Genomic DNA, 19,207 nt, shown 5'->3' on the forward strand with positions numbered 1-19,207 from the left:
CGGCCGCGACTGACTCCGCCAGCGGAATAACGCAGCAGTATCCATGATGGGCTGTAGCTCAGGGTTTGTCAACTAAGATTCCCAGAATGCTCCTCTTCAAATGCAAGCCATGGCAGCTTGATCTTAAGGAATGGGCTTACATTGTCAGTGATCTTGCTGTGGCAAATGAAATGTAAATTCTGGTTACTTTGGCAATTAGTCCCACTTAGTAGTAGGACTAGTAATTAGGAAACTATAGTGCCAGTGTTTCTGGTGGTGCAGTGCACCACTTACTAATATAATATAGTGAAAGGGATTGGAGTTGGTAACAGTTGCTAAACCAGCAGAGCCAGACAGCAGCAGTGTGCTTACAGGACCCATGGTGGTGATAGCCATGTGATGAATCACTAGGGCTCTGCGTTCTGCCCCTGATCTCATGACTAATGTCATCACAGGTCCTAAACCAGCAGAGCCTGACAGCAGCCGTGAGGAGAGCATATATCTATATTACTCCCCAAATCCACACCATTCGCAACCTTATTGGTTGTTTGTTTGGATTTACTAATTCCCGGTGATTGGTTATTTGGGTTGGTTGATTTACGGTCATTGGTTGTTTAGGTTGGCTCGTGTAGAAGTGGAGAGTAAAACACTAATATGCGTATGGAGCCACGGTGACTGATCACATGAAAGGATCTGTGATTATGTCAGTCATGTGATCAGGAGGAGCTTAGAGGCCCACTGACTGATCACATGACTGTGATATCACATGTAACTCACAAATGGACAGGTGGTCATTAGTATTTTGACTGTGAAGAAAAATCGTACTTTGTGGATTTTGGCCCCTTTCCCTCCCTTATTCCTCTTCATATTGCGGAGTGCTTTTGTCATATGACGGGCTTACCTATGGCGCTTAACAACTGAGCATCGTAGTCGTACGCTACTTGCAAGTCTGCTTGGGAGTTACTCCTTCAGCTGCACCGCTTATGATCCAGCAGAGCTCCCAGGCCGCTTATGAGCCTGGTGTTATGGAGACATGTGCCAAACTTGGCCTCACAAGTAGGGAGTTTTACATAACGTGGGAATCCAGGTAAGACTTTGGGAGATTGGAAAGAACCTTACTGTCTATAATGTAAACTGAGGATTGTTTACAGTCAGCTCAGATTTAATTTGGCCATACACATTCAATAGAAGTAGGTTTGATGCTTGTTCAATCACCTAATGGATAATCGTTATGGTGTCGGCCATATACATTTTAGTGCCAATGGGGCGTTAGTCCTTCAAATTTGCCACATGTGTTCCATGATACCAAGCCAAGCACGAACTATCAACTGGAAACATTGTTTCAGGCAAGATCTTGCTTCGAACGAAAGATCTCTCATCCAATGATCAGTCGTTAAAGTTCACCCAGTAAACGATCTTTTTGGTTGAAATTGTTAGTTTTCATCAAATTTACACTGGACTTAGTCACAATAAAGGAAACTACATTATGGGGCTCAAAGGTGATGGAATGGAGAATCCAGATAGCTGTCTTTCACTCTCACCAGCTGCCCTGTTGCAGCACTGTTGGCATGCGTCAGCAGTTTGACTCTTTTCGGGTGACTCTGTCTATTCATCTTTATGGAAGAGCGCACAGAGCCATCGGACGAGTTGGGGACACGGTGCTGGAATGGAGCACCTGGTGACCATAAACAGCTCCTTGTTTCCTCACCTTAGAGCCCAAAGGGGTTCAGAGGTGATGACAGGCTCCCTTTTTAAATGTGGGCATCTACTAGATAATACACTGTTAACTTTGTCACTAATTATTAACAAGCTGTAACCCAATCACTTATTGTTCAATGACTGCTGTAATGTTGGCTCAAGAAAACTGTCTTTTCAGATATGTTTCAAAATCCATTTTTATTATAGCTCTGTATATTTTAATAGAATGAGGCAATATCTGTAAATCTGGTAATTGTACAAAGTGTTTAATGTAATGTAAATTGTTCTTTGGCCGGTAATGCTGCTACATCATCCTGTATATGCTTTGGGATGTCTGCACTACAATCCCTGTATAATCAAATGAACTTAATATAGGAGTTCATCACTATGGAAGTAGCTCTGTAATATAAACCTTGTCTCTATTGTGTGTATGTGTATATATATGGGGGGGGGGGTATGTATGTATGCATACATACATACATACATACATACATACATATTTTTTTGCTTTTAGCATGCAGCCAGCAATGATGACAGTTGAAGTTTTCATCCTAAGTACATAGCGTAAGTTTCTTATAGCTATAGGGCTTCCATTAAAATGTCCATTGCAGGCTGCATCCAGAGACCCGTGCACAATAGGGGCAAGGCTTATATATGACTGAGGGTTTTTTTTATTTTATTTTTTGTATTTTATGACTTAACCGGCTCTAATTATTTTGTAAGGCTTGTTGTACACCATAGCTGCAATCAAAATCTTTCCGCAAAAACTAACACTTGATTCCTTTATGCATATGGATGATTTTCCCGTAACAACCCTGTCTTCATCACCACTTTTTGTGCAAACAGCTTCTATGCAAAACTTGGTCACTGATGACCAACATAAATGATGATCTGATTTATTGCATATTTTTTATAAAATTTCAATCACTTACAGCATCCGAGAAGCCAAGTGTTTTAGGACATGTTTCATGGTGCCTTATCGATCACAAATTGACTTCAATGGAAACAAAAATTTGTGGCATTAAAAACTTCTTCTGAAAAGCTGAATCCATGTTACTTCGAACTGCTTTTAAGCAAAACACGAGTGTTCTATAGCTTCTAGGAGCAGAATGTACAACTTTCTCATTCATGAATGCCCCGGCTGCACTAGGGGCAACACTCCATGAATTAAAGAGTTTGGTTGTAAACTATTGATGGCCTCTCCTCAGGGCTAAGGCATCTGTGTATTGTACTGAAATGTGCAGGAAGAAGACAGTGCCTTTCTTATTGCAGTGGCCAGGCTTGGTATTTCAGCCAAGTTCCTATTGAAATGACTGTGAACTTTGCCTAGAATACTAAGCTTGACCACTGCAGTGGGAACAGAGCCGTCTGTTTCTTCCGGAAATCAGCTTGGTGCCCAAGCATGCCGGCCTGGCCAGCAGTTGATTGGCAGGGGTCCCTATATACTATTGATGGCCTGTCCTCAGGATAAGTAATCAATAGTTTACAACCTGACAACCCCTTTTACCATGCATCTTTTAGTTTGCTGACTGAGTGGCATCACAATTGAAAGAGTGGACAATCCATTAAGGCCTATTTAGACGCAACGATCATCGCTCAAAATTTGTTGAGTCGCAATTGAGCGCTAATCGTTACGTGTAGAGGCGCGCCTCTCGTGCACTTTTTGTTAGCCATTCGTTCATCGTTGTCTTTTAGTCCGCTTAAAATCCATAATTTGGTAGTTCAGTTATCGTTGGGTTTACATGAAAATCGTTCAGTTGTTTTAACAATTTGTACCTTTTTTTTTTTTAACCTTCAGTGTTGCACATGCCATTCAAACAAACTATTGTTCAATTATCGTTTATTGTCCATTTTCCAACGATAATCATTGCGTTTAAACAGACGTCTTTAAAAGCAAAACCGTTGCTCACTTTCGACACTTTTAATGAATTTTAAGCGATGATTGTTGCGTCTAAATGGGCTTTTAGCGGGGTTATTTTACTGCTGAAAAATTGGGGAGGGGGCAATAGAAGCATGTCTTTCCCCCTGTCACATACAGGACCTCTTGCATATCCAAAAACCTTTCTGTCACCCCCAGGCATCCTGTCGTGTTTAATCCACCTGAACTGACGAAGGGGCTCGAACCAGAAACGCGTATTCACTTGCTGGTTCTCTAAGTCGTTAAATAAAAAGTGCTTTCACCATCGCCTCTTGGACCTTTAGTGTTCAACTAGCTTAGAGTGTTGCGCCATCACCACCAGTGTTTTACCACATTCTGTTTCATTATACTCACGCCCACCTTGGTGGAGCGTTTATCTGGGTGGCAGCAACTCCGTCATTGGAAACACTTTTTACTCCAGAACTATTTCACCACTCTCCCTTGTTCCACCCTTGTTTTTTATCTTTTCCACTCACATAGGACCACTGACATCAGTGATTGGCTACAGCAGACACCTGTATATAGATTGTGAACCACTGAAACTGTAAAAACATAGAGCAGTGATGTGATGTCCGCAGCAGCGGGTCTGAGCAGTGGATATCATTTTATTTTTCCTATATGCTAACAAAACTTATGCTTAACGCTATTTCTAAATGGGGGGAGGGGGGGGGCAGCAAATTTGCAGCATGTTTTCTACACCTGCCTAAAACTTTTGCACAGTGCTATATATATAATCAGCTAGTATCACCTTGTTTAGTTATTCATTTCTATCTATAAATTTCCCTTGTGGTGCACTATAGCACAGTCACCAGACCTTCCTCTGTGATGAAATTCACATGGACTGTACCACACATTATGTTCTCAGGGGCAAAAGTAACTCCTATCTCACAATTATAATGAAGATGATGCAGATTTTCACCAACGTGACACTATGCCGGTAAATTTTGTTGATCCTAGATAAATGATCTTTGAGTTTACAAGATAGGGCACAAAGAGGTTTTTTTTTTAATGTGATAAATGCGAACGGACACTGGCCAGAAACTTACACCCTAGGTCCCCTTTAACCCATGGATATCGACTTCAATCCCGAAGAGGTGGGGTGGTTCATTCCACAGCAGGTATTCTGCAAGAGCTGTGTGAATTTTATGAGAAGCTATATCTGCTGAGAGCGGGCGAGGAGCATTAGGGGACCTCTTCCAATAGAGAGCTGGATGCTTATGTTCACAAATATGCACCCAGCCCTATAGATCAGGACATAGCCCAGCCCTTCGATATAGACTTCTTGGTCTCTGAGCGGTCGGAGTCTTAAAAAAAAAAAAAAATCTGAAACCTGCTAAAAGCCCTGGCCCAGACGGCTTTACTACAAGATTCTACAACATGTTCCAGGAAGACACTTCACCCCTACTGTTGTGTTCTTTTTAAACTTTAAACCATTCTTGTCGGGCATGGAGAGGGATCTGGAAAGATGGAGCCCACTCTATCTATCGTCTCAGGAAAGGAAAAAAAGTTTCTCCGTGCTCGTCCTGTACGGGTGTATAATTCCAAGATTTGAGAATTAATACATACTTTATTAAATAGAGCAACCGTTTTGGCGTGAAAAACAAAAAGCTCAACCTCTCACTAGATCTATCATGGTTCGGCAAAGTTAACTCCATTAAGATGGATGTCCTGCCACGGCTCCTATATCTATGCCAGACCCTACCCGTGACACAAAATAGGTCCTATTGGTAGGTAATCCTTAATTTAAGGCCACACTGCGGAGCTCATTTCTGCTATCTCTCCCCGATCTGCCTACTCCCCGTCTAAGAGATATTTATTAACAAACAGGACTAAGACTCTTTAGGGACTTCTATAGAGAATGTGTGACTCCCGCTGAGGCCTGGTTACAATACTTTCAGTTAAGAACCTCATCAGATCTTTCACCCCAGTCAAGGCTCCTTGTATCCGCAGAACCCCACAGATACTATCTCTGTGATCTACAAGGCACTACTTAGTCAAGAGATGGGGGACTCCAAGCCAAGCTTTATGGTCACGGGGAAGAGAGAACTAGACATATGGTTTCCGGTGGAGCTCTGGCATAAGGCTTTCCTCCTATTGCACAAGATAGTGGTATCTGTAGATTGCAGGAGCTTAATTATAAGATCCTAACCCAATGGTACAGAACCCTGGAGAAACTACATAAAATGTATAGCCAGCACACTGTTGTGTGCTGATGTTGGAGATGCTCCTCTGAGGTGGGCAGCATAATCCACCTATGGTGGAAATGTCCTCCAGTGGCCAACCTATGGCGAGATATGTCCCTCCAAAACTTAGCGTGCAACTCCTCTGTTGCCTTAACCCCGGAAACTACCTTCCTATCAATGTTTCCGGAAACCCATCTCCAAAGTAAAGAAAGGGCGGTTGTGCTTCTTTGTTGTCGTGGCTAGACAGATCATTCCAAGGCTTTGGCGCACCATGACTGATCTCTCCAGGGTGTCGTGGGTAGAATTCATGAACATTCTCATGAGAGATGAGGAAATGAGAGCTGAAGATCAAAAAAAGTACTCCAGGTGCTGTGCAATCTGGCAACCATAGGTGCAGATGCAAACATCTCTGAGATTAAGGGATTGGATCATCTCTGGTGCACATGGCCTTCAGTGATCACAATAACTCGACTGAAAAGAGGAGAAAGATACCTACTGCCCCCTTCTCCCCCTTTCTCCCCTCCTTTTCCTTTCTTCCTGATTTTCCCTATCTTTTATCTTTTGTTTCACAATGTCTTGAGTTGACATTGTTCATTAATATAACAACATAGAAGTAAAGATAAGCGAGCACCAAAATGCTCGGGTGCTCGTTACTCAACCCGAGCTTTTGTAATGCTCGAGAGCTCTTTTTGAGTAACAAACCCCATTGAAGTCAGTGGGAGATCCATGCTCTGCATTGTTTTCAATAGAGCCGCGGCTGCTGTCGGCAGCTCCATTGAAGACAATGGTCTACCGACACCCCTGAATTGTTTTTCATGGAAGGGCTTTACATATAAGCCCTTCCTTAAAAAACAATAATTTTAGTGTAAAAAAAATAAACTTACCTCTCCGCCACTGCCATGTCCCCCGTGGGGATGAAGCACACATCTGCCGCATGCGGCAGATGTTTCCTTCATCCCTGCTAGTAAAAAATGTTTTCCTGCTGCTACATCTGTGACAGATGCAGCAGAGGAATTCTTCAATTCCCTACCGCAGCCGTCACACATGACAGCTACGGTAGAGGATCCTGCTGCCGACACCCCGTCAATGGATTTCAGGGAAGGGCTTTAAATATAAGCCCTTCCCTGAAAAAACAGTAAAAGTTAAAAAACAAAAAAATACATACCTCCCTTCAGCTGCCGTGGCTTAGCCGCATCTTCTCTGCGCTGTCCCTGGCTCTGTAGTGCTGATCTATCAGCAGCCAGGGAATTAAAATCCCCGCCTGCTGAAAGAGCTGATTGTGATTGGCTGAGGCGCTCAGCCAATCACAGGCAGCTCTCGCCTGTCATTCATTCGTCGAGAGCTGCCTGTGATTGGCTGAGCGCCTCAGCCAATCACAATCAGCACTTTCAGCAGGCGGGAGTTTTACATCCCCGCCTGCTGATAGATCAGCACTACAGAGCCGGGGACAGCGCGGAGAAGACTCGTCTGAGCCCTGGCAGCTGAAGGGAGGTCAGTATGTATTTTTTTTGTTTTTTACTCTAATTTTACTGTTTTTTCAGGGAAGGGCATATATTTAAAGCCCTTCCCTGAAATCCATTGATGGGGTGTTGGCAGCAGGATCCTCTACCGCAGCTGTCATGTGTAACAGCTGTGGTAGGGAATTAAAGAATTCCTCTGCTGCATCTGTCAGAGATGTGGCAGATGTAGCAGCAGGGAATTCTTTTTACTAGCGGGGATGAAGGAAACATCTGCTGCATGCGGCAGATGTGTGCTTCATCCCTGTGGGGGACACGGCAGCGGCAGGGAGGTAAGTTTATTTTTATTTATTTTTTTTTTTTACACTAAAATTATTGTTTTTCAGGGAAGGGCTTATATGTAAGCTCTTCCATGAAAAACAATTCAGGGGTTCTGGCAGACCATTGTCTTCAATGGAGCCGCCGGCAGTAGCCGCGGCTCCATTGAAAACATGTTGGGAGGTGCTCATTTCTCGAGCACTGCTTGGCGCTCGCTCAAGTAACGAGTACTCTCGAGTATGCTAATGCTCGAACAAGCATGCTAATGCTCGAATGAGCATGCTCGCTCATCTCTAGATAGAATCTGTGTAAAATTGACAGCGGCGATTTCTACCGTCCCCTGCCTCCGGTAGGGCCTCTGGTATGTAATGAGCTCCAAAGGTTGAGCTCACTAAAGGCACAATTATAATCATTGTGTCATTTACAGCGCAAGATGATCAATCAAGATAAGTGATCACCTTGCGCTGCCAGCGAAGGATGCAGAAGACAAGCACGGTGTCCCCGCTTGTCTTCTGCATCCTACTTGTCCGAGCAGGGTATGGAGAACAGAGCTCGACCGCTCTGTTCTTCATACCCCGCCTGTCATCAGGGAGCGGGTTACAGCTGAAACAATAGTATCAGCTGTATCCTGCTGTGAATCCCTGATAAGGCTCATTGTCGTCTTTTAGCACACTGAAAGACAACAATGAGCGACAGCTTAATGAAAACTGCACGATGTAAGTGAAGTTACACGCAACGATTATCGCTCAAAAGATGGCTTTTGAGCGATAATCGTGTCTAAATAGGCCTTAACCTATATTGACCATGTTTATTTCAATTAACCTGCTGTCTAATAAAATACTTTTGAACATAATGAAGATGATAGTTCGTCCTCCATGACTGTATACTTATGGTCTATAGCTTATTTAGGAGATTGTAGAGATTAATGATATTTACACTATCCTCCCAGCAGGCAAAGATGGTACAGTCTGTAGTTGCTCATGCAATGCTGTGCTGATGCATCATGGGATTGATAACCTAGAACACAGTAAAAGCAAAATCAAGATTGTGTCTGATAAGCAGCAGACAGGAGGTTGCACTGCATGGAAAACAAAGGGTGGTCACAGGGTATATGGGGAAAACATTTTCTTGCGATATCTTTCGGGGGACCCTCCTGAAAGTTGTCAGTTGGTAAGAAAATGAGGCTCCCAAAGTTTTAGATCAGTTGGATAACATTAACTCGTGCCTCATCAACCTTGAAGTTATGATTTTAGGGCATTTTTGTTAAAAAATCACAGTTCTTCTATAAAATGAAAACTATTTGTCCTAGAAACCTGATCATGGTCTCATTTTATTGATAATGTTCTTGCTTACAAATATTACTGCAACCACTTTTTGGGTGTGACTCATAGATTTGAAGATATTAGACAATTTTGAGGGCCTTGCGTGTTACAGGTCTCCAAATGAATGGTTTTAGATACTTCAATATATATAAAAGATGGGCAGAGTCAGACAATCAGGGTGCAGGGATGGAAAAATTAGTTTTTGTAGGAGTGCTTCTTTAAAGGAGAAACTTGCTGAGGCTTCAGCACATTGTAGACCTGGAGGCCACTGCATACTAGTTTGTAAACGGTTGCATTGGGTTGGGAGTGGTTCTGGTGGGTGACAGTTTGAGCCTCCTCTCTGTGAAAGCATTTTAATATCACAGTGCGAAGGTGATAAGCAGCCAGGATGTGTGGCTTCTCCAATCCCAGCTCCAATGTCATTACAAGTAAGAACACACTCCCCTGTGCAGTGGACACCCCTCAAAGACTTGTGCAGGTGTGCAAAAAAAAAAGCATCTGCCATCTACCTTAAGACCACTTAAGCTGAGTTCCCATATATCAATTTTTTTTTTTCTTCTCCTGAGCCGGGCATAACTCTTGACATTTGGGCGCACAGATGCGGAGTCCATAGGTGGACAGAAAAACTCTGCCTGCAATGTTTTTCTGTCCAGCACTGAGACACATCTGGCCTCAAAGCTGATGAGTCAGATCCCATGAATGATTCCATAGAAAACTATAGGATCAATTTCTGTATCAGTTTCCCTCTGGGGTTTCACCCCAACACCAGACGGAATAAATGCCAGATGCGAACCCAGCCTTACTGATCACAGCAGCACTGTGTATTGGTTGGCAGTAAAGGAGAATTCACATGTGGCGTAACAAAACACCAGAGAGAGCTTGGAATATTTCATGTGTTACATGCAGATTTTGATGCGGAGTTAGGTTTTGATTTGACAACAAAGTAGTTGGTAAGAGTTAGCAGTTGGAAATAATTGGCAAAGGCCATAAGCTGCTGTATTTCCTTTATGAAGGCGCACTCTGCTACACATCAAAATGCTACATGAAAGACATGGATTAAGCAGCACATAGTTCAAGTTTATTCACCAAAATTTTCCTTTTCCGTGAAGTTAATGGCGTCACAAAAAGGTTAATATTACTCATTAACCCAGCTAGAACAGAAGAAAGAACATCAAGTCAGATAATTAACTAATTAGCCAATCATTCCACATTACAAAGCATCCTCTCAGACAGAAAACTGAAATGTAAGGGCTCTTTCACATGGGCACTGCGATTTTCGGCCAATTTTGCAGCCAAAACGCGAGGCTGCATCTCCCTTTTCTCGCCCATTCAGACAGCCGTGTGCGGCAAATGTGCCGCAGCCTGGAATACCGTCGGCCAGGGGGAGAGAGTTCAGCTCTGCTAAACTCCCTCCCACTTCCCTCTCTGCCCCTTGCTAGCAAGGGGAGGGGGTGGGACGGGGCAGAATATTGGCTTAGCTAGTCGTACTTAACTCCCTCCCTCCCTAGCCTATGGGAGCTGCCGGCAATAGGAGGTTGGGGGGACTTTAGCAACGCGAGCCGCTGCTAAACTCCTTCCCTCTTCCCTTTCCTGACTGCTCTCATAGGAGTCTATGGAACGGCCGACATATTCTGGCAAAAGATAGGACAACAAGACCTATCTTTTCCGGCCATATGATTTTACGCACCGGAAAATCGCCCATTCCAACAAATGTATTGGAATCCAATACTTCAGATGGTCCAGATTTTTTGGCCAGCGTGGTAAAATCGCCACAATAAAATGCTCATGTGAAACTAACTCAGGGTTCACTCAGATGGGTGTATTATGCAGGTATTTTTTATGTGTCTACTATACAGTGCCAATATGCCCCTGTAAGTGAGCCCTCAGTATACAGCAATGTAACTCATTTATTAAAGTACAACTAATCTTTTAAGATACTTTTGACATGTCATACATTTTGATTATTGGGGGTCCAGGTGCTAAGACCCTCCCCCCTAGAATAAACAGGTAGAAGTCCTCATTTGAGAGCGAATCCGTTTGGCTGTCATTTCAAGTGGTATATGGACTCAATAGACCTTCTATTCAGCCCATTCAGCATTCTGAGCAGTGATGCAAACAGTCCAATGAGCACTTCTCCCCATTCTAGCTATCAGTGGAGGTCTCAACACCCAGACCTCCACTTATCAAAACTTCTGACATATCATTGGGACATGGCAAAAGTTTTTGAAAAGGTTAGTTATACTTCATGGGGGAATTTTCAATAAAAAAATTTGACACTATACCCTTTAACCTACAGCAAAGGCAGGATTGAAGCTATCACTACGAGGCCTCTATACTTAAACATGTAGTCATCAACTCCCAACAGAAGAATCATCGCTAAAAACAATACGGTTCCAGTCCCCAGCAGTTTAGGTTTCTCCTTCACAACACCACTCCAAACGAAGGTGGTTGTGTTGAGGTATTAATGGTAGGACAAGTAATGGGCGCCGGGACACCTAATTTCCTTCTACTAAGCACCTGGAAATGATTCAGGCAGAGATAGTGTTCTGTTATGAAGATATCACCTGTGCCTGGATGGTGGACAGCGAAACTGTTGCATCTGCTTGTGCAGCTCAAACAATTCTACTGGTGCTCTGTGTGGCCAGTCTGAAGCCTCTTTGCCGAGGGTACATGCCCTCATGTAACCACTGCTCCCACCACCACCTCCTAACAGCTTGGTCAGAATGGTCTAGATGGTGGGCAATCCATCCAAATGACCATCCTGCTTCTCTCATTCCAATAATGCACCCCTCTCAAAGTCTGTTAACTGGGCAAAATGTCCTTGAGTGCGTCGTAGGGTCGTATAGTAGTCAACGATCTGTCAACAAGCGGTACATTACACAAAAGTAGCTTCTGGTGGCAATACCCCGTGTCTAATCAGACCACAACTGTAATCACTTACATATTGCCTGAGACTAGAGATGAGCAAACGTACTCGTCCGAGCTTGATACTCGTTCGAGTATTAGCGTGTTCGAGATGCTCGTTACTCGTAACGAGCACCACGCGATGTTCGAGTTACTTTCAGTTTCCTCTCTGAGACGTTAGCGCACTTTTCTGGCCAATTGAAAGACAGGGAAGGCATTACAACTTCCCCCTGCGTCGTTCAAGCACTATACCACCCCCCTGCTGTGAGTGGCTGGGGAGATCAGGTGTCACCCGAGTATAAAAATCGGCCCCTCCCGCGGCTCGCCTCAGATGCATTGTGAGATAGCTGAGGGACAGTGCTATAGTGTTGGAGCTGCTGTAGGGAGAGCGTTAGGAGTTAGTGTAGGCTTCAAGAACCCCAACGGTCCTTCTTAGGGCCACATCTAACAGTGTGCAGTAGTGTGGAGGCTGCTTTTAGCAGTGTTGCACATTTTTTTTTTTTGCTATATCGGCCGTGCAGAGCATTGCGCCCTGCAGTAATACTACAGGGACAGAAGTGGTGGTTAGGCAGGGAGAGTGTTAGGAGTTAGTGTAGGCTTCAAGAACCCCAACGGTCCTTCTTAGGGCCACATCTAACAGTGTGCAGTAGTGTGGAGGCTGCTTTTAGCAGTGTTGCACATTTTTTTTTTTTTTTGCTATATCGGCCGTGCAGAGCATTGCGCCCTGCAGTAATACTCCAGGGATAGAATTGTGTAGGCAGGGCCAGAAGACATATATTATAGATTGAATATACGCAGTGGTCCTTGTGCAAAAAAAGATTAGAAAAAAATCTATTTGGCCTGCCTGTCACTCTGCTCAGTGTTGTGGGTCCGTGTGTGCTGGGGGTAAAATTTCTCCAAATAAATACGCAGCCAGCTAAGTGTTACAGCAGGCTTGCGCAAAATTATTTCCTGGCGTTCCCTAAGCGAACTCAGCCTCCAACCACAGGCCAATAAGCGGCACATTTAATTACAGTGTTGTGTTTCTGCATTCCTGGTAATACAGCATGCTGAGGGGTAGGGGTAGGCCTAGAGGACGTGGGCGCAGCCTAGGACGCGGAGGCCCTAGTCCGGGTGTGGGCACAGGCCGAGCTCCTGATCCAGGTGTATCGCAGCCGACTGCTGCGGGATTAGGAGAGAGGCACGTTTCTGGCGTCCCCACATTCATAGCACATTTAATGGGTCCACGCGGTAGACCCTTATTAGAAAATGAGCAGTGTGAGCAGGTCCTGTCGTCGATGGCAGAAAGTGCTTCGAGCAACCTATCGTCCACCCAGAGTTCTGCGCCGTCCACTGCTGCAACTCAGAATCCTCTGGCTGCTGCTCCTCTTTCCTCCCAGCCTCCTCACTCCATGAAAATGAGACATTCTGAGGAGCGGGCAGACTCCCAGGAACTGTTCTCAGGCCCCTGCTCAGATTGGGCAGCAGTGGTTCCTCTCCCACCAGAGGAGTTTATCGTGACTGATGCCCAACCATTGCAAAGTTCCCGGGGTCCGGGGGATGAGGCTGGAACTTCCGGCAACTGTCTCAAGACCTTTCAGTGGGTGAGGAGGCCGATGACGATGAGACACAGTTGTCTATCAGTGAGGTAGTAGTAAGGGCATTAAGTCCGAGGGAGGAGCGCACCGAGGATTCTGAGGAAGAGCAGCAGGACGATGAGGTGACTGACCCCACCTGGTTTGCTACGCCTACTGAGGACAGGTCTTCAGAGGGGGAGGCAAGGGCAGCAGCAGGGCAGGTTGCAAGAGGCAGTGCGGTGGCCAGGGGTAGAGGCAGGGCCAGACCGAATAATCCACCAACTGTTTCCCAAAGCGCTCCCTCGTGCCATGCCACCCTGCAGAGGCCGAGGTGCTCAAAGGTCTGGCAGTTTTTCACTGAGAGTGCGGACGACCGACGAACAGTGGTGTGCAACCTTTGTCGCGCCAAGATCAGCCGGGGAGCCACCACCACCAGCCTCACCACCACCAGCAAGCGCAGACATATGATGGCCAAGCACCCCACAAGGTGGGACGAAGGCCGTTCACCGCCTCCGGTTTGCACCGCTGCCTCTCCCCCTGTGCCCCAACCTGCCACTGAGATCCAACCCCGCTCTGAGGACACAGGCACTACCGTCTCCTGGCCTGCACCCACACACTCACCTCCGCTGTCCTCGGCCCCATCCACCAATGTCTTTCAGCGCACCGTCCAGCTGTCGCTAGCGCAAGTGTTTGAGCGCAAGCGCAAGTACGCCGCCACACACCCGCACGCTCAAGCGTTAAACGTGCACATAGCTAAATTTATCAGCCTTGAGATGCTGCCGTATAGGGTTATGGAAACGCAGTCCTTCAAAAGTATGATGGCGGCGGCGGCCCCGCACTACTCAGTTCCCAGTCGCCACTACTTTTCCCGATGTGCCGTCCCAGCCCTGCACGACCACGTCTCCCGCAACATTGTACGCGCCCTCACCAACGCGGTTACTGCCAAGGTCCACTTAACAACGGACACGTGGACAAGCACAGGCGGGCAGGGCCACTATATCTCCCTGACGGCACATGGGTGAATTTAGTGGAGGCTGGGACTGAGTCAGAGCCTGGGACCGCTCACGTCCTACCCACCCCCAGAATTGCGTGCCCCAGCTCGGTGCTGGTATCTGCGGCGGTGTATGCTTCCTCCACTAAACCACCCTCCTCCTCCTCCTCCTCCGCAACCTCTGTCTCGCAATCAAGATGTGTCAGCAGCAGCACGTCGCCAGCAGTCGGTGTCGCGCGGCGTGGCAGCACAGCGGTGGGAAAGCGTCAGCAGGCCGTGCTGAAACTACTCAGCTAAGGAGATAAGAGTCACACGGCCCACGAACTGCTGCAGGGTCTGACAGAGCAGACCGACTGCTGGCTTGCACCGCTGAGCCTCCAACCGGGCATGGTCGTGTGTGACAACGGCCGTAACCTGGTGGCGGCTCTGCAGCTCGGCAGCCTCACGCACGTGCCATGCCTGGCCCACGTCTTTAATTTGGTGGTTCAGCGCTTTCTGAAAAGCTACCCACGCTTGTCAGACCTGCTCGGAAAGGTGCGCCGGCTCTGCGCACATTTCCGCAAGTCCTACACGGACGCTGCCACCCTGCGCACCCTGCAACATCGGTTTAATCTGCCAGTGCACCGACTGCTGTGCGACGTGCCCATACGGTGGAACTCTACGCTCCACATGTTGGCCAGGCTCTATGAGCAGCGTAGAGCTATAGTGGAATACCAACTCCAACATGGGCGGCGCAGTGGGAGTCAGCCTCCTCAATTATTTTCAGAAGAGTGGGCCTGGTTGGCAGACATCTGCCATGTCCTTGGAAACTTTGAGGAGTCTACCCAGGTGGTGAGTGGCGATGCTGCAATCATTAGCGTCACCATTCCTCTGCTATGCCTCTTGAGAAGTTCCCTGCAAAGCATAAAGGCAGACGCTTTGCACTCGGAAACAGAGCCGGGGGAAGACAGTATGTCGCTGGATAGTCAGAGCACCCTCCTGTCTATATCTCAGCGCGGTGAGGAGGAGGAGGAGGAGGAAGATGAGGAGGAGGGGGAAGACACAGCTTGGCCCACTGGTGAGGGTAGACATGCTGGTTTCCTGTCATCCTTTCAGCGTGTATGGCCTGAGGAGGAGGAGGAGGAGGAGGATCCTGAAAGTGATCTTCCTAGTGAGGACAGCCATGTGTTGCGTACAGGTACCCTGGCACACATGGCTGACTTCATGTTAGGATGCCTTTCTCGTGACCCTCGCGTTACACGCATTCTGGCCACTACGGATTACTGGGTGTACCCACTGCTCGACCCACGGTATAAGGAGAACCTTTCCACTCTCATACCCGAAGAGGAAAGGGGTTCGAGAGTGTTGCTATACCACAGGACCCTGGCGGACAAATTGATGGTAAAATTCCCATACGACAGCGGTGGTGGCCGAAGGCGCAGTTCCGAGGGCCAGGTAGCAGGGGAGGCGCGGAGATCAGGCAGGATGTACAGCACAGGCAGGCCAACACTCTTTAAGGCCCCTGACAGCTTTATGGCTCCCCAGCAAGACTGTGTCACTGCTCCCCAGTCACGTCTGAGTTGGCGGGAGCACTGTAAAAGGATGGTGAGGGAGTACGTAGCCGATCGCACGACCGTCCTCCGTGACGCCTCTGCCCCCTACAACTACTGGGTGTCAAAGCTGGACACGTGGCCTGAACTCGCGCTGTATGCCCTGGAGGTGCTTGCTTGTCCTGCGGCTAGCGTCTTGTCAGAGAGGGTGTTTAGTGCGGCTGGGGGAATCATCACAGATAAGCGTACCCGCCTGTCAACCGACAGTGCCGACAGGCTTACACTCATCAAGATGAACAAAGCCTGGATTTCCCCAGACTTCTCTTCTCCACCAGCGGACAGCAGCGATACCTAAGCAATACGTAGGCTGCACTCGTGGATGGAAGCATCGTTCTGTATCCCCATCAAGAACGGGGACCTTTTCGCTTCATCAATCTGTGTATAATATTCCTCCTCCTCCTCCTCCTGCTCCTCCTCCTGAAACCTCACATAATCACGCCGAACGGGCAATTTTTCTTAGGCCCACAAGGCTCAGTCATATAATTTTTCTAAACAATTTTTATACGTTTCAATGCTCATTAAAGCGTTGAAACTTTCACCTCCAACAATTTTTATTTTAACTGGGCTGCCTCCTGGCCTAGTTACCAATTAAGCCACATTAACGAAAGCGATTTATGGGTTTCACCTGCCCTCTTGGTTGGCCATAGACAATTTTTCTGATGTACATTAGTACTGTTCATACAGCAATTTTTGTGGGCCCTCGCCTACAGTGTAATCAAATGAATTTTTAGCCCACCTGCATTACAGCTGACATTACATCCGCTGTGTTGGGCAATGCAATGGGATATTTTTATGTACCGCCAGTGGGTTCCAGGGAGCCACCCATGCTGTCGGTCCACAGGGAGTTGTAAATGCATCTGTTTCCACTTCTAAAGAACCCCAGTCTGACTGGGGCATGCAGTGTGGGCCGAAGCCCACCTGCATTAAGCACGACATTACTACCTCAGCTGTGTTGGGCAATGCAATGGGATATTTTTATGTACCGCCGGTGGCTTCCTGGCACCCACCCATGCTGTCGGTCCACAGGGAGTTGTAAATGCATCTGTGTCCACTTCTAAAGAACCCCAGTCTGACTGAGGCATGCAGTGTGGGCCGAAGCCCACCTGCATTAAGCACGACATTACTACCTCAGCTGTGTTGGGCAATGCAATCGGATATTTTTATGTACTGCCGGTGGGTTCCAGGGAGCCACCCATGCTGTCGGTCCACAGGGAGTTGTAAATGCATCTGTGTCCACTTCTAAAGAACCCCAGTCTGACTGGGGCATGCAGTGTGGGCCGAAGCCCACCTGCATTAAGCACGACATTACTACCTCAGCTGTGTTGGGCAATGCAATGGGATATTTTTATGTACCGCCGGTGGCTTCCTGGCACCCACCCATGCTGTCGGTCCACAGGGAGTTGTAAATGCATCTGTGTCCACTTCTAAAGAACCCCAGTCTGACTGGGGCATGCAGTGTGGGCCGAAGCCCACCTGCATTAAGCACGACATTACTACCTCAGCTGTGTTGGGCAATGCAATGGGATATTTTTATGTACCGCCGGTGGGTTCCAGGGAGCCACCCATGCTGTGGGTGCACACGGAATTCCCATTGCGGAGTTGTACCTGCCTGTGACTATTTATAAAAAACCGCAGTCTGACTGGGGCGTGCAGACACCTTGACAGAATGAATAGTGTGTGGCACATAGGTTCCCCATTGCTATGCCCACGTGTGCAGCTCCAGATGGCGGTGGCACAGGATTGGATTTCTCATTGCTTCTGTACAGCATTGTGGGCTATCGCCCCGCCCCTTTTAAAGAGGGTCGCTGCCTAGCCGTGCCAACCCTCTGCAGTGTGTGCCTGCGGTTCCTCTGGCAGACGCACTTATAAATAGACATGAGGGTGGCGTGGCATGAGGGCAGCTGAAGGCTGGGCAGGGACAGTTTGGTGTGCGCTGTGGACACTGGGTCGTGGGGGGGGGAGGGTTGGGCAGCATGTTACCCAGGAGAAGTGGCAGCGGAGTGTCATGCAGGCAGTGATTGTGCTTTGTTGGAGGTAGTGTGGTGCTTAGCTAAGGTATCCATTGCTAATGAGGGCTTTTCAGAAGTAAAAGTTGATGGGAGGGGGGGAGGCCCACTCTTGCCGCTATTGTGGCTTAATAGTGGGACCTGGGAACTTGAGATGCAGCCCAACATGTAGCCCCTCGCCTGCCCTATCCGTTGCTGTGTCGTTCCCATCACTTTGTAGAATTGCCCAGATTTTCACAAATGAAAACCTTAGCGAGCATCGGCGATATACAAAAATGCTCGGGTCGCCCATTGACTTCAATGGGGTTCGTTACTCGAAACGAACCCTCGAGCATCGCGAAAAATTCGTCTCGAGTAACGAGCACCCGAGCATTTTGGTGCTCGCTCATCTCTACCTGAGACATAACTGCAGGACGGGTTTTGCAGTAAACCAACATTTCTATCTGGATGCGTTTTTTTTGGGTCATTGAGTATACATGAGGTATAAGAAACCCATAAGTGAAACCTATAACCCATTAGTGCATTGTAAAGCAAATAGAACACAGATATGGTGGGCATATTTCTGTGAAATACTAAGCATTGAACAATAAAGCAGTATTTACAGCTTAGATATCAACGAAAGAGTGTCTTTGGTGAACTCTTATCATGGTTAAGGCCTATTGAGTTTAACGTTTTATATAGAAACATCTCTGCTTGGACCACAATACAGTAAAACCTATAATACATCAAACCCGTAGTGTCAGACTCCTCCTCAATATGCAGCATCGGAACACAAAAGGACTTCTATAATCACCCATAATAACAGTTCAGTGGAAGAAGTTGTGCAAGATCAGCATCAGTCAGATACATGGAAGTCTAAAATTAACCAACAGCATAGAAAAACAGAATCTGCAAAATGAGAATAGTCATTAGCACCAACTTTAGTCAGTTGATGAGAGTCTTGGTTAATACTACACCCCATCTGAATTTAGTCCTGGGCTGGGGCTCCATCCCAGTGATCCTCCTGACTACCAGAAGAAGGTGTGGTCGGCTATGGTGCCATTGACAAGATCTTTGAGGCAGTGATGGAACAAAGGACCATTCTAGGATAGAGATCTGTGTTTTTTTGAGTTCAGAATCCGGGAATATCACATGGGCCCTGAACATAAAGTAGAGATACGTCCTTTCTGACCTGAAGTTGAAATAGATGGTGCCAAGACTATGATATTTCTCTATCCTTAAGAACTAATAGTCACAGGGCTTTCCTATCCGGAATCCTTTTGGAGAGGTCTGACAACAGCTGCAAG

This window comes from Eleutherodactylus coqui, chromosome 10, assembly GCF_035609145.1.
Source record: "Eleutherodactylus coqui strain aEleCoq1 chromosome 10, aEleCoq1.hap1, whole genome shotgun sequence".
NCBI lineage: Eukaryota > Metazoa > Chordata > Amphibia > Anura > Eleutherodactylidae > Eleutherodactylus > Eleutherodactylus coqui.